The 17065-nt window shown below is 43.3% G+C and overlaps 1 pseudogene; it reads right to left on the reverse strand.

Moving 5' to 3' along the window:
- Positions 1-2106: 2106 nt before the first annotated feature.
- Positions 2107-17065, reverse strand: part of LOC109780481 (uncharacterized) — a 30856-nt pseudogene continuing 15897 nt past the window's right edge.

Genomic DNA, 17065 nt, shown 5'->3' on the forward strand with positions numbered 1-17065 from the left:
CTGGGTGTTCTTAACCGACCTTCAGCTTCAGTTAACCTCCCTCCAGTTTTCAGCTACTAAATCAATGGCCTTACTTAAAGCTCTCGGACAAACTAGAATATGAATCAAGGCTGAAAAAAATTGCAGGAAAGGCGATCGGGTGGTGAATGTCCTTAAAAAAAACAAGAACTGCAACCTTGCATCGTAAAGCAAAGAATACAGGCAAGGATGCTCGCAATTGCTCTGCATCTACTGTTTGTAGACGAGCTGCAACTACTGTTTCAGCTGGTAAATGCTTGTATACTGAATCAACAGTGTAAATTGTAACCACACACTCCAATTTTCTTTGTCTCCAGCTTGTATAATTGGCTTAGTAGCCTACAATCGATGTGAACAGCTAAGGAATTACCCTGCAGGAATGACACATCATATGTGTTGTGACCAACAACTAAAATTATAACAGAATTATTCAAATACCTAACCAGATGCAATGGGCACATGAAGAACGAATTGCAACAGAACATTTCACTGACAAGCTGACTGTAATGCGGCCATTCGTTCAATCTAACGAGCAGTGCACAAAGCTCCTCTAACAATTAGGGTCAACTTGCTACTGAACAAATTGAGAGGATAATCTGCCATATTTAATCGTGGGCTAGACCAATACTTGGAAACAGGAAACTGATGTACATTGGCTAGATATTTAGCACTATCAACAAAACCACTTGATGATCTTTAAGAAAACCACTCAGTAAAAAAACAAGGCAATTCTTCAGTTCAGAGAAAAACAGAGACATGAGGCAGACCAATTTGCAACTATTTTGAACGTTGACCAAAACAACTAAATAATTGTAGCCACTTCATCCCGAAAGATATTCAGAAGAGCAGTGCAAAAAGCTCTTCCAACAATCAGGGTCAACTTTCTAGTGAACAAATTGAGAGGATGATCTGCCACATTTAATAGTCGGCTACAACAGTACTTAGAAATAATAAACTGATGTATATTGGCTAAAAATTTAGTATTAAGAAAACCATTGGATGATCTCTTCTAAGAAACTAAAAGACATCGATAAAAAACCCAAGGCAATTCTTCAGTTCAACGAAAAACAAAGACATGAGGCAGATCAATCAGCAACTATTTCAAATGCTAACCATAACGACTAAATAATTCTAGCATCAACATGATAGCCACTTCATCCCGAAAGGATATTCACACAAGTATAAATTTCATGCGACCATGAAACATTCGGAGCTTCATTGACCATAACTTGTATACATCAAAATGGAACTAGCCGGCTCATCGTGGGCCTAATTCTTAATCTTCGGCTCATCAGCACAAGTTTAATTTCTCATGCATATGTTCAGATCAAAGATCACATGAAGCAACAATTCCTTAAAGTGGTTAGCAGTTAAAGTGAAGTTATATATGTAATTCTAAATGATACAACACGAAGGCAGAATTATAGCACTATGTTTCAATACCTGACCAGATGCAATGGAATCATGAACATGAAAGAACTGCAACAGAACATTGACTTGAAAGTTGACTATAATGCAATCATTCAATTTATCTACTGTTGCAAGCTCTTCTGAAATCAGGTGCAACTAGCTAGTCAACAAGGAGGATAATCTGCCTTACTTTGCCGTCAGCCAAAACAAAACATAGAAACAGGAATCAACTGCACATTTTCTAGTATTTAGTATTTATGGACATCTGGGTAAACTCTAAAAATGAAGATCTCAATAAAAGGACATGTCAATTATTCGGTTCAATAAACAGAGACCAAGAGGCAACTAGATTGCTAACAATTAAGTATAAAGGAGACCACTATATAAAGAGGGAAAACGCAAAGTCCATTTTTCAGTTCAAGAAAACATAGACATGATTTCAAACGCTGATCCAAATGACTTGTAATTTTAGCATCAACATTCACAGCAATCACTTCAGCCCAAAATGATATTAAAAGAAATATAACACAACCACACATCAGCAAGAGCTTCTTGATCATAACTTTTTATACATCAACAAAGAAAACTATTGGGTTCATAGAGGATCGAGTTAAGCACCACCACACTCAACATCCCTCGGATGAAAAGCTAAATAATATTCAGAACATAACCATCCGGTCAGATGAAAGGCGAAGCATTAACAACATAACCCTCTAGTGCCGGAAAGAAGGTCTGTGAAACTAGAGATTGCTTGAGCCGAAGTCCAGTATGCCAGAGGAATCTGCGATGGAGACTAGCAAGCAACTTGCCATCCATGTCAATCTGAAGTAGCGAGTCATTGTCAAATTTGGCCAGCACGAGCACATCACCATCCCAATATGCAGCCTCCAAATTCCAACAATCGCCAAAGTTTTCTAGTTGCACCATGAGCTCGGCAATCGGCAATTCAACCCGGCGTTTGGAGGCCCAGACTTGACCTTCATAGTCCTGCATCACCCATATATCAACAATGGTCTCTTCGTCATTAAGACTGAACACGCCAAGCATGTCATCCATCTCAAACAGGTCAGCATGGTCATTTGGCGGAACAATCGGAGAGGGCATCTGCCGGAAAAACTCAGCAGTGGTGTCAAATACCATTATCAGGTTGTCTGCATGCCAATGCAAGCTATCTCTGATAAGGATAGATCCGGGGGAGTTCATCAGTTCCTTGTCACTTGGGCAGTCTACGTGCCTCGGCGGCTGGCCAGAGCCTAATGTGAAGACGTAGGAGCCACTTTGATCATCGCTGGGCTGGGCTGTTTCTTATGTGCTTTAAGATTGTTGATGCTCTCAAACGGGCTGGTCTTGGCAGTTTCGTTTTCTCTCACCGGGCACAACGAGCGAGCTCTCAAGTATGGGTCCAGTTAATTTTCTGTTGGAAATGCAACTTTTTATTGTAAGTTTTCTTTTTGACTTATTATTGTAACTTAATTTACTAGCATTATCACATAATACCGGATACTTTCAATATAAGATTGTGTGTTGTTGAGATTTGGAGATATTCGGATTCGAGTTCTAGGGATTTGACAGGAAGAACACCGGGAAAAACTCTGGGACCTTCTCCTCTGTTCGAGCAGCCCCTCTTCTCTTAATATTGTGATTCTTACACTCCAGTCCTCTACGAATTACATATTTACTTAGTTACATATAACTCAACACTCCCCCTCAAGATGGGGCAAATGCATCGTACAACCCCATCTTGCTACAGAAGGTAGAAAATAATCTATCAGGCAAGCCCTTTGTGAGGATATCTGCTAATTGATTCAATGAATTTACATACGACATGCAGATAATTCTGAGATCTAGCTTCTCCTTAATGAAGTGACGGTCTATCTCAATATGTTTTGTTCGGTCATGTTGCACAGGATTGTTAGCAATATCGAGGGCCACCTTATTATCATAGTACAACATCAGTGGTTTTGATTGGAATAGGCCTAGCTCCATCAACAGGATCTGTAGCCATAATACTTCACAGACACCATGTGCCATGGATCTGAATTCCGCTTCAGCTGTAGATCGTGCTACAACACTTTGCTTCTTACTACGCCATGTAACAAGGTTCCCTCCAACAAATGTGCAATAGCCCGATGTCGATCTCCGGTCGTCCATGGAACCAGCCTAGTCTGCGTCAGTGTAGCACTCTACTTGCAAATGGCCATGTGATGTGTATAATAATCCTCGACCAGGACAACCCTTGAGGTATCTAATTATTCGAACTACAGCATCCATATGATGAGTTCGAGGATCATGCATGAACTGACTTACGACACTTACATCGAAAGCAATATCTGGACGGGTGTGAGATAAATAAATTAGTCGCCCAACAAGTCTTTGATAGCGCTCTCGATCAATAGGCCCTCCATCTCCATCATGAAGACGATGATTCTGCTCAATTAGGTAGAAGCCGGGCGACACCCAGACAATCCGGTCTCTGAGAGCAAATCTAAGACATACTTTCTTTGAGAGAGATAAATTCCTTTTGAGCTACAAGATATTTCAATCCCAAGAAAGTATCGAAGTAGCCCAAAGTCTTTGACCTCAAACTCTCGCCCCAATTGCAATTTTAACCGAGCAATCTCTTCAAAGTCATCCCCGGTGATAACAATATCATCAACATAAACTATTAAAATAGCAACTTTCCTTGCATTACGTTTATAGAACTAAGTGTGATCAGCATTGCTTTGGTTATAACCCATTCGGAGAATTACTCGCCGAAACCGATCAAACCAACCGCGCGGAGATTGCTTCAAGCCATACAAGGATCGATGTAAGCATAGGACTTTACCTTCAGTTTGACCAGTGCTAAAACTAGGTGGAATTTGCATATATATTTCCTCTTGAAGATCACCATGCAAAAATGCATTCTTCACATCTAGTTGGAATAGGTCCCATCCAAGGTTTGCTGACATGCTATTAGAGTTCGTACTGAGTTCATTTTTGTAACCGGTGCGAATGTCTCATCATAGTCAATCCCATATTTTTGGGTATATCCCTTCGCTACTAGCCGAGCTTTGTACCGTTCCACTTTGCCGTCAGGATTTTGCTTGACCGTGTACACCCACTTACAACCCACAGGCTCTTTACCCATTGGCAGCGTCACAAGTTCCCAAGTTCTATTTTTCTCCAAAGCTTTCATTTCCTCGATCATTGCTGCTTTCCACTTAGTGTCCTGCATGGCCTCTCTCCAGTCTTTGGGTATGGATATGGAGTCAAGGGAAGCAATAAAACTTTTGAACAAAGGATTACAATTATCATAGGAGATAAACTTGGCGATGTCATGTTTGTGGCCAACATAATCCTTCAGACGTGGTGGTGTGACTGGACGTCTAACAGGCTTACGTAGAGCAATAGGAAGATTATGAACAGTAGGGGGGTTTGGAATAACAGTAGAGGGTTCAGTACCTTGCTCCGGTGTGTCTTGTATCACTGAATTAGGGGACGGTGACATGGAACCTGGAGACACCTCGTGATGGGTTGTACTACATGTTCAGTAGATGACATGTCATGTTCATGCCCCTCTTGAACACTGGAGTTGCTATTGTTCTCACCCGTGTTCATGGTGTTTGTGTTTTCCTCCCCCTATGTACCTTGCCCATATTGAGGTGTGTCACCAAGTGAAGGAACAGGAAAGGACTGAATAAGAACATCTCTACCAACAACATTCTCCCCCTCTCGACCAATCCTAGAAATAGGAGTGGTAGAGGAAGAAGGATGGCATGCACCAAAGGTAGGGGGATAAAATGACTCATTTTCACGAAAAGTAACATCCATGCTCACAAAAAAACGCCGCTCAGCTGGGCACCAACAGCGATAGCCTTTCTGAGTGGGAGAATACCCAACAAAAATACAACGAACAGCACGAGGATCAAGTTTTCCTACTGAATTTCTGTAATCATGTACAGAACAAACACATCCAAATACTTTTGGTGGCACAATAAAAGGATTTGAACCACTCAGACATTCAATTGGGGTTTTAAAATTCAGAATGCGTGAGGGCATACGGTTTGTCAAATATGCTGCTGTTTTAACTGCCTCGCCCCAAAGAAACTTTGGCACATGCGTTGTAAACATGAGAGAGCGTGCAACCTCCAACAAATGTCTATTTTTTCGTTCAGCGACACCATTTTGGGAAGGAGTACCAACACATGTTGTTTGGTGTATAATGCCATTGGAGGACAGAAAATAATCAAAATCGTTATTAACATACTCAGTGCCATTGTCTGAACGAAAAAATTTCACCTTCGCATTATATTGGTTGCAGACCAAAGCGTAGAAATCTTTGAATGCGTTGAAAACATCACATTTTTGTTTGAGTAGGTAAAGCCAAGTACATCAACTAAAACCATCAATAAAGGTTACAAACCAACGATCTCCCAAAAGAGAGGTGGTGACGGAAGGACCCCAAACATCCGAGTGAATAATCTCAAAGGGAGTTTGACTTCTTTCACTACTAGTAGGATACGTGGCCCTTGTATGCTTAGCAAGTTCACATGCATCACATACAAGCTTATCCTTGTAGCAGGAAGCAAAAAGAGAAGGAAATACACAAGATAAAACATGGAAAGACAAATGGCCAAGTCTGCGGTGGAGTAATAGCAACTCATCTGTGGATGAGGTAAATGCAACAAGTGCAAGCGGGGCTGCAACATTGTCGAGGTAGTACAGACCATCACGCTTGGTGCCAGTCCCAAGTACCTTCCCTGTCTTCAGTTCCTGGAAGACACAAAAGTAAGGTTCAAACCAAGCTCTACAATTAAGCGCCTTCGTAATTGAACTGACAGAGAGAAGATTTACTGGAAAATCTAGAACATATAAAACTGGGGTTAAAGATAGAGAAGGTGTACAACTAATAGTTCCACTCCCCATTATAGGGGCTGAGGATCCGTCAGCTATACGGACCCTATCTTTTCCTGATCTAGGAATATAAGAAGAGAACTCCTTAGGGGAACCTGTCATATGGTTAGTAGCTCCAGAATCTATTATCCAAGGAGAATATGCAGATTTAATTGGATGATGCGAGTAGTACACACCTTGAGATGCATGGTAACTGGACACAGAGCCAGCAGGAACTTCATTGGATGCAGCTAAAAGTTTTGATTTAAATTCCTCAAGAGCTTGTGCAGCTGCTGCTGATAATTAACTTGTGGATGAAGTGAGATGCACACGATCTTGCTTCTTCCCTCGGGCATCACCAAACTTCAGTCGTCCATGTCGTTGTTGCCACCCAAGTGGATATCCAATCAGATCAAAACAATTCTTCTTTATGTGGCCAGTTTGCTTGCAGTGATCACATACTACCTTTGGCTTTCTCCTGTACTCAAACTTAGTAGTATTTGCTTGATCACTGTTAGAAGCAACAGAAGATGTAGTATGAGCCTGTGAAGAGAGAGCAGCACGAGTATCAACACTTGCATGTGGGGTCACGACTTGGTTTGATAGCCGAGTCTCCTCTTCAAGAACACTAGATACTGCTTCATCAAGGGTGGGCCAATCCGGAGCTGAATAGATCATTTGTCTTCGAAGATCAAACTCTTGGTTTAGCCCTTCCAAAAAAGTTTGAACAAGAATGGGCTGAAACCATTCACGAAGAAGAGCCAAGTCTTTTGGATCATTAGACTTGAAAGGACGAAAGAACTCAAGGTCTCTGTATAACCTTTTCAGTTCACCAGCATAATCTGTTATAGACCTCTCTCCTTGTTTAAGTTTGTCATCTCATGGAGCACCCTTGTCACTTGCATCTTGTTTGTTTTGCCAGAGAGTTGCTGTCCAATTTCCTTCCACACTTCTGCTGTAGTTTGCAGGTTCTCAACCTGCTCATGAACCGAAGGCTCCATCGACCCCAACAACCACACCATAACACGCTGCTCATTCGGTTCCCATTGCTCCAACTCCAATTTATCATCTGGTTTCACAGAAGTGCCGTCCAAAAAATATTTGAGGCCATGAGATCCTAGAATCAGAGTAGCATGCCGTGACCAACTGAAATAGTTTCCAGGTCCAGAAAGCCTGACCGGGTTAGGCTCCAAAGTGATGGTTCCTTTAGATTTTTGCTGGGATTGCTCAACAAGCTGGGCAAATAACTTTTGCATACTCTCACATAATTTGTCTACACTGGCATCTCCCATCTTATCTTTATTTTTATCTCCCATACAATCAGGTCACGACCAGATCACTAGTTCACCAAACACTCAGGTTCTGGAAAAACACGACACACTTATACGGACAGCAAAACAGAGGATGAACTGTACTTGTAGTGCACACCTGAGCCAAGTCGTATGGAACAGCCTAACCTTGCATCAATCAGACATCCAGCTAGCTAGCTTACTTCTTGGATAGAGACAGCTCGATGAAGACACAGCAGCACCAAGCAATTTTTTCAGCGACAGCAAGACGTACCGGTCGGCGACTGCGACGGGATACAACAGACTGACGCTCGCGGTGGACCTTGCCGCAACCTCCAGAAGAAAACTGAGGCGACGACGACGCAGTGATGCAACAACAGCAACGACGGCGCTCTACAGTACCTCACAGCCGACGATGTCGCTCTACGGCACTTCACAGCCGATGACGGCGACGACGACACAAGCGGCGCTAGCTCCACCGGCGAATCACGGCAACACCGCACCGTGCTTGACCAGACTGCAGCGAGATCACGCAGGATCAACCCGCTCCGATGCCATGTTGAGATTTGGAGATATTCGGATTCGAGTTCTAGGGATTTGACAGGAAGAACATGGGGAAAAACTCTGGGACCTTCTGCTCTGTTGGAGCAGCCCCTCTTCTCTTAATATTCTGATTCTTACACTCCAGTCCTCTACGAATTGCATATTTACTTAGTTACATATAACTCAACATGTGTGAGCACTAAGTTTTTTTTGTGAAAAATGAAAAATTCTTGTATTACTCAACCTCAAGAATTACAATCACGACCGACAATGTCCAGGACTTCCTTTGGCCCAGACCCGAGCGATGCCGCAGTTCAGACTGGGATCTAATAAAGCAGCCATGAAATAACTAGCTGAATTTTGACTACATCGTATATGAGTGATACAAGAGCTATGTTCGGCTAGATTATCCTTAATCCCCTTGGTCAAGAAGGTATATTTTGATTTGTTAATATCTCCACTTTGCACCATCTTCACTGCCTCATGACTATCACTTTCAACGTCTACAGGAAGATTGCTCCATTTTGAGGCCAGCATGAGTCCCTCCTTAATTGCTAACAACTCGGATTGCACAAATCATCACATCAAATAGATGCCGATATGAGCTAAAAATGGTGCCTCTTTCATGGTCCCTAAGTATCAGTATTCAGTTCAAATCGCCCTGCCGCATGGGGAGACCATGACCTTGTTTAACACACAACTTATTATTGCAAGTGGGCGCATTGAGAGGAAAACAAGAAACAACCGGATCCTTTCCTTTTGAGAAATTTGCCGACGGATCAATTGCAATGGAATGCAATGAGGCAGGATAACTTGAGAGAAATGTGCATGAAATCTCCACTAGTGGCGCTGATTTTGCATGGACGACTGTAGGAAATCATAGTAGAGAACAAAAAAATGTCCTACAAAACTAAACCAGGATCACTATGAAGGTGTACATACAAGGTTAGATCTGACCTTTACCAACAAGGAGTTGCAGTGGAAGAAGAGTTGGTGAAGATCATTCTTAAAGTTCCTCGAACCATCCCACAAACAATTCCATCGAACTAGAATCGAACGTACGACCCCTCTGTGGATTGCACATGTATGACACTAGTGATCCGGCAACGCTTCACCGTCCAGAGCTTGTCGATGCATGGAGCAGAAGAAGAGGGAGGAGCGGTCTTGCAGCGTACACAAATATCTGAAGAACTAGAGGGAGAGAGGAGCTCCCCAACTTGCGGGAGAACTTGTGTCTCATAGAGGGGGGGTCGTCCCAAGGGTATATATAGGTGGGCGGAGGGGAGGCAGACTTGGAGGAGGGGCTTCCCTCCTTTATAGATAGCAGCAGCCAAGGAGGTGGGGCCCTCCCCAAAGCCTATACGCACCCCTTATCCTTTTTAGGCTAGGGGCGCCTAGATGGGCCTTAAGGCCCATGTGGCTGCCCCTTAATAGGCCTAGCCTATTCTGGACAGCCCATGACGTATATACTATTTTCAGGGGGCTCCTCGTAAATTCCGAAGCCATCCTATATTATTATTACATCCTCTGGAACTTTTTCTACCTATATGGTTTTCTTTGAAACTCTTCTGGTTCTCTTTCAAAAAAAATGTTAACTCTGAAACTTTTCCGGTGATATTCTCCTATGCTCCTAACTCATCTACTACTCAACAGATCGGAGGTTCTTGTGCATGTGACCCTGCATTTTCGGTCAAATAAAGTCATGGCCGAAAAATCTTCCGATCAATGATCAATAGTGGAACCATGGACATCCATATTGACCCATGTACTAACATGAATGATTATCTAGTGAACCTCTTGCTATCGAGTAGTAATCCTTATGCTTCATGATACTTTACAAAACCCTGAGGTGTGACACATCGTTATCCCCATGATTCAAGCACATTGTCACTATGCCATTCTCCTTCTTTCTTATCTACAATGCGGGTGACACACACACACACCCTGCCAGCATATGGAACTACTAATGATGTATCAACACACCATCAACCAACAATATTAGTATACAAAATTCTACTATTCTATGCATATTTATGAATATTTTTTCATTTTACCCCACCTAGAACCTATTCATTGTGCCACTAGTTTCTATCTATTTTTTCCAGCTAGTTTTATCTCTTTTATTCTACCCATCCAAATTTTCTGTGTATTTCTTCAACATTGTTCTCCAGGTTTTTTTTTTTACCCTATTGGGTTTCTGCCCTCGTCTCCGCATTTTTTACTTAACAGTTCTTTCCGGTCTTTCTTCATCAATTCCTCACCCTACTTTTCTTAGCACTATCTTTGTGGACAAGAGTAAAAACACACAGTAATAACAGACCACAAAACAGTATAGATTACTCACATAAAATTATGCTATAAAAAGATACATATGCATGACTTTATCAACGTTCTAATTGTCACTGGGTATTCATGGATGCTTGTTCCCACTTTTCTCAGATTTTGACTGCATACATGCACATGCACTGAATTCAGAGTTCAGAGCAAGCTAAAAACAGGGGAGAATACAATCATTGAGCCATGTCCCAGATTAAAAACTGAGAGGAGGGAATGAGTCATTAGCAAATACATATAGCTGCAAGAAAATCTGTTTTGATTGCTGACTGCACAATCTGTTGGAGTAAACCACGTTAGGTGACGTTCAGTACAATACTAGCTAGTCAGGTGACTCGGTTAGTTAGTTAGTGAAAAGATGAGTCAGTGTAGTTTGCATGGAATGAGTCCAAGCCGGTGGCTCTTGGCCGTGTGTTGGTGGCGCATGGATAGGAGTGGATGGCATTACGTGCATGTAGTTAGTGATTAGCATCATGCATGGAGTTAGTTGGAGTAGTGGCTGGATGTGCTGGCCGGTTAGTGCGTGCGTGATGGCCGGACGTGACGGCTGGCTGTGTGCCCTTCTGTGTATATATGTGTCACATTGAGCAATGGAAAATGGCCGTGAGGGCTGGAAGAAAAAATGTAGCCCATGTGTACGCCAAGGAGCAGAGCCACTGGCAAAGCTTTTGTGCTCTTCCTTGTGCGTGTGTGTTTCTGTGTTGAGCTCCCTTCCATGGTGTGTGTTGAGGGAAACCACAAGAGAGAGTTGAGAGGTAGAAGAAGTGGCGCTGTGAGGAGGCGGCGCCAACACAATCTCAACTATACATCTCTGAAAATATATTACCATTGCTCTTGGAAGTTCAGAGCTGCTGTAGTGTTGCTTTATATATTGATATCCCACTCACTTGATTGTGTAGCATGGATATATAAGTAAGAATTTAAACTGGACCATAATATCAGGCATTCAGGCTTAGTCACTGACAATGATCACAAGTGTGCAGCAGTGCAGTTTTAGTCACTGACTATAACGAATTGTTAGAAATACAGACCACTATGTGCATTCAGCACAAACTCTGTACACCCCTTGGAGTTACACTAGCACATGCCTGTGCGCAATAACTTCAACTTCTGCATACTAGTGGGAGTGATTTGGCTGTGTTGATTGGAGTTAACAGTACACGCCACCATCTAGAAGAACCTGACCATGACAAAAGCAGGGAAAGCTTGTATACACGGGTGATGAATGCCCGCTCTAATGCACATGCTAAAGATGAAGGGATTTTTGGCCAGTTTCAGATTGATCAAACACAACCTTAATGCCCAACCATGATAAACCATTCTTCTAATTATCAGTACAATTTTCATTTCTTGAGCTTATGTCTAGATCAAACATCACATGAAGCATTGATTCCTTAAAGTATCTAGCAGCTAAAGTGAACTGATAAAAGATAATTGCGAAAAATGCATGCAAAGGGGGGCCTTTAATGTGTTCCAGTACGTAACCAGATGAAATGAATCGTGAACAAGAATGAACGGAAACAAAACATCTCAACAAAAAGTTGACTATGATGCAATATTTCAATTAAACTAGTGCTCCGAGCTCTTGTAAAACAGAGAATATCATATAACTCAGGTGTAACTTGGTAGCCAACAAGGAGGATCTGTGCCTCATTTTATCGTTAGCTAGAACAAAACATAGAAACCGAAAACGTATGTATATTTGCAAAATTTTAGTAATAATAAAACCACAAGGTAAGCTCTAAGAAAATACCTCAATAAAAGGACAGGCCGATTCTCCATTAAATATTTTGGAACGTCTCCTATTCGGGCATAACTAGTTCATGCTGGAGCCTTGGACTGTGCCCAAAGGACCTTTTATGTGTCATCAACAAAATATGAAGAAAGAGCAAAATGTTGAAGTTCCAATGCAACCTGGAATGGATAGATCCCAGCGCATGCAATCAGTAAGTCAGTCAACTCTGCTAGAACTGCAACCTTGCAACGAAAAGAGAATACACTTCAAGATCCAGGTACTTTTCACCGGTTTTAGATTGATCAAACACACCGAAATATATTAGTTTGGGTGTTCAGCTTGTATTTTGCATCGACATGGTAAACGCTAACTACACAAAAGAAATTTTCACCAGTATGTAGCATGCTACATATATAATAGCATCTCCAATAGATGATGTAGATGTAAAAGTAACTACATTTTGCATCTCTGAGACTCAACAACCCCTCTCCAACAGATGGTGTAAATACAACAAAAAATACATCTCCGCCTCCTGAAGCTGTAAAAATACAACATCTCGCTTTGCAAATTTGCATCACCGGGTGCAGGAGATGTAAAAACGTCAGCTGCGCGCCAACAGACCAACCGCCTTCATTTCGCTTCCCCGCCCGATTTCCCTTTCCGCCGCCGCCATCGCCGACCGAATCTGGCCAGCTTCGGCGCCACCCCGTGATGCCGCTCATAGGCCTGGCTTCCTCTCGACCTTCCCTACCCATTCCCCTCCACCGCCGGCCGATTCATGAAGGAAATATGCCCTAGAGGCAATAATAAAGTTATTATTTTATTTCCTTATATCATGATAAATGTTTATTATTCATGCTAGAATTGTATTAACCGGAAACTTAGTACATGTGTGAATACATAGACAAAACAGAGTGTCCCTAGTATGCCTCTAGTTGACTAGCTTGTTTATCAAAGATGGTTATGTTTCCTAGCCATAGACATGTGTTGTCATTTGATGAACGGGACCACATCATTAGAGAATGATGTGATGGACAAGACCCATCCGTTACCTTAGCATTATGATCGTTAAGTTTTATTGCTATTGCTTTCTTCATGACTTATACATGTTCCTCTGATTATGAGATTATGCAACTCCCGAATACCGGAGGAAATCCTTGTGTGCTATCAAACGTCACGACGTAACTGGGTGATTATAAACATACTCTACAGGTGTCTCCGAAGGTGTTTGTTGGGTTGGCATAGATCAAGATTAGGATTTGTCACTCCGTGTATCGGAGAGGTATCTCTGGGCCCCCTCGGTAATGATCATCACCATAAGCCTTGCAAGCAATGTGACTAATGAGTTAGTTACGGGATGATGCATTACGGAACGAGTAAAGTGACTTGCCGGTAACGAGATTGAACTAGGTACGATGATACCGACGATCAGATCTCGGGCAAGTAACATACCGATGACAAAGGGAACAACGTATGTTGTTATGCGGTTTGACAGATAAAGATCTTTGTAGAATATGTAGGAACCAATATGAGCATCCAGGTTCCGCTATTGGTTATTGACCGGAGATGTGTCTCGGTCATGTCTACATAGTTCTCAAACCCGTAGGGTCCGCACGCTTAACGTTCGATGACGTTTTGTATTATGAGTTATGTGATTTTATGTACCGAAGGTTGTTCGGAGTCCCAGATGAGATCACCGACATGACGAGGAGTCTCGAAATGGTCAAGACGTAAAGATCGATATATTGAAAGGCTATATTCGGACACCGGAAAGGTTCCGAGCGATTTGGGTATTTTTTGGAGTACCAGATAGTTACAGGAATTCGCCGGAGAAGTAATGGGCCTTAATGGGCCATACGGGAAAGGAGAGAAGGGCCTCAAGGGGTGGCTGCGCGTCCCCCCATTACTAGCAAAAGGACTATAGATGATATGGACACTAATGGCGCACCAGCCATGTGGTGCGCCACTACTATATAGCAGTGGCGCACCATGTGTTGGTGCGCCATTACTATTTGGATACTAATGGCGCACCACATTCATGGTGCGCCACTAGTAACAATTTTTTTCAAAACTAGTAATGGCGCACCAGGGATAATGCGCCATTACTAGTTAAACTAGTAATAGCGCACCATATCCACGGTGCGCCACTAGTAAATTTTTTTCAAATTTTTTTTAATTTTTTTTTAAAACTACTAATGGCGCACCGTGTGTGGTGCGCCATTACTAGTTGGCGCACCACTCCCACGGTGCGCCATTAGTAACTTGCCCCAAAAATTCCACCGGATACACCCCCCAACCGCCTTTTCAGTTTTAGAAAAAATAAAAGAAAATGATGGAAATGTCAAAAAAATAAAAAATAAATAAGTTTCCCATGTGATATGTGGTCTAATGTTGAGAAAATTTACAAATATGAATTTCGACTTTATTTGTAAAATCTCTCTGGAATTTGTAAAATGGGCATAACTTTTGCATACGAACTCGGATTAAAAAGTTTTTTATATGAAAAATCATCTAATCGAAAAGATACATCCGAATTTAATCGGGGGAACCCCGTTAAACATTTTCAGAATCCTCAAAAACCTAACAGAAAAAAAGTTATGGGGCTTTTAAGATCCGGAGAGGCAAAAAAATTCAAAAAAAAAAACAAACTCAGTAATGGCGCACCTGCCCATGGTGCGCCATTACTATCTTCCCGCCTTCAAAATTCAAACTATATCAAAAAAATAAAAATAAAGTTAGTAATGGCGCACCTTCCCACGGTGCGCCATTACTATCTTCCCGCCTTCAAAATTCAAAATAAATCAAAAAAATAAAAAAAAAGTTAGTAATGGCGCACCTGCCCACGATGCGCCATTACTATGCCGTATATATGGCTGGGCGGGGTCCTCTCCTCCTTACCTCTTCATTGTTCTCCTCCACTCCATCTCCTCCTCTCCTCCACTCCATCTCCCCTTCTCTCCTCCACCATACTCCCCTCCTCCTCTCCGGCGACCTCCTCCTCCTCCTCCTCTCTGGCGACCTCCTCCTCCTCCTCCTCTCCGGCGACCTCCTCCTCCCTCCTCTCCTCCCCTCCCCTCACGGTTTCTCCTCCCTCCTATCCGGTGATCTCCTCCTCCCTCCTCTCCGGTGATCTCCTCCTCCCTCCTCTCCGGTGATCTCCTCCTCCCTCCTCTCCGGTGATCTCCTCCTCCCTCCTCTCCGGTGAGCTCCTCCTCTCCTCTCCTCCCCTCCCCTCATGGTTTCTCCTTCCTCCTCACCGATCCTCCGGTGAACTCCTCTCCGGCAACCTCCTCCTCCTCTCCAGCGATGTAGGCGAGCGCCTCTCCGGTGACCTCCTCCTCCTCCTCTCCGGTGACCTCGGCACTCCTCTCCGGCGAACTCCTCTCTGGCAAAAGAACACGGCAAAAGAACGTACAAGATCCAAAAACGAGAACAAAATTTGAAAAAATATCGTGCAAAAAAACGAGCAAAAAATGGATAAAAAAATCGCAATCCAGATCCAAATTCAAAATTCAAAAATAGCAATGGCGCATCACCCCACACTGCGCCATTAGTATGGCAAAGCACATGTGTAAATATCGCCCCCTGGGAGGCACACTAATGGCGCATGTTGGTCTATACTAATGGCGCACGGCGTGATGCGCCATTAGTATACCAGATACTAATGGCGATTTAATACTAGTGGCGTGGTACTAGTGGCGCACCAGTAGTGCGCCATTAGTAGGCAAAACTAGTGCGCCACTAGTAGGCCTTTTCCTAGTAGTGCCCCATGGGCTGGTCCGAATTGGACTAGGGAGGGGGCGGCGCCCCCCTCTTTCCTTCTCTCTCTCTTCCCCTTCCTTCTCTCCTACTCCAACTAGGGAAAGGGAGGGGGGAATCCTACTCCCGGTGGGAGTAGGACTCCTCCCAGGGCGCGCCATAGAGGGCCGGCCCTCCCCCTGCTCCACTCCTTTATATACGGGGGAGGGGGGCACCCCATAGACACACAAGTTGAACTCTTAGCCGTGTGCGGTGCCCCCCTCCACAGATTTTTCACCTCGGTCATATCGTTGCAGTGCTTAGGCGAAGCCCTGTGTCGGCAACTTCATCATCACCGTCATCACGCCGTTGTGCTGACGAAGCTCTCGCTCGACACTCAGCTGGATCTAGAGTTCGTGGGACGTCACCGAGCTGAATGTGTGCAGATCGCGGAGGTGCCGTATCTTCGGTGCTAGGATCGGTCGGATCGTGAAGACGTATGACTACATCAATCGCGTTGTCATAACGCTTCCGCTTTCGGTCCACGAGGGTACGTGGACAACACTCTCTCCTTTCGTTGCTATGCATCACCATGATAGATCTTGCGTGTGCGTAGGAATTTTTTTAAAATTACTGCATTCCCCAACAGTGGTATCAGAGCCAGTTCTATGCGTAGATGTTATATGCACGAGTAGAACAAAAAGAGTTGTGGCCGATAATAGTCATACTGCTTACCAGCATGTCATGTTTTGATTTGGCGGTATTGTTGGATGAAGCGACTCAGACTGACATTACGCGTACGCTGACGCGAGACTGGTTCTACCGACGTGCTTCGCACACAGGTGGCTAGTGGATGTCTGTTTCTCCAACTTTAGTTGAATCGAGTGTGACTACGCCCGGTCCTTGTTGAAGGTTAAAACAGCAAAAAATTGACGAAAAATCGTTGTGGTTTTGATGTGTAGGTAAGTACGGTTCCTGCTAAGCCCGTAGCAGCCACATAAAACTTGCAACAACAAAGTAGAGGACGTCTAACTTGTTTTTGCAAGACATGTTGTGATGTGATATGGTCAAGACGTGATTATATATATTGTTGTATGAGATGATCATGTTTTGTAACACAGTT

This window comes from Aegilops tauschii, chromosome 3 (assembly GCF_002575655.3).
Source record: "Aegilops tauschii subsp. strangulata cultivar AL8/78 chromosome 3, Aet v6.0, whole genome shotgun sequence".
NCBI lineage: Eukaryota > Viridiplantae > Streptophyta > Magnoliopsida > Poales > Poaceae > Aegilops > Aegilops tauschii.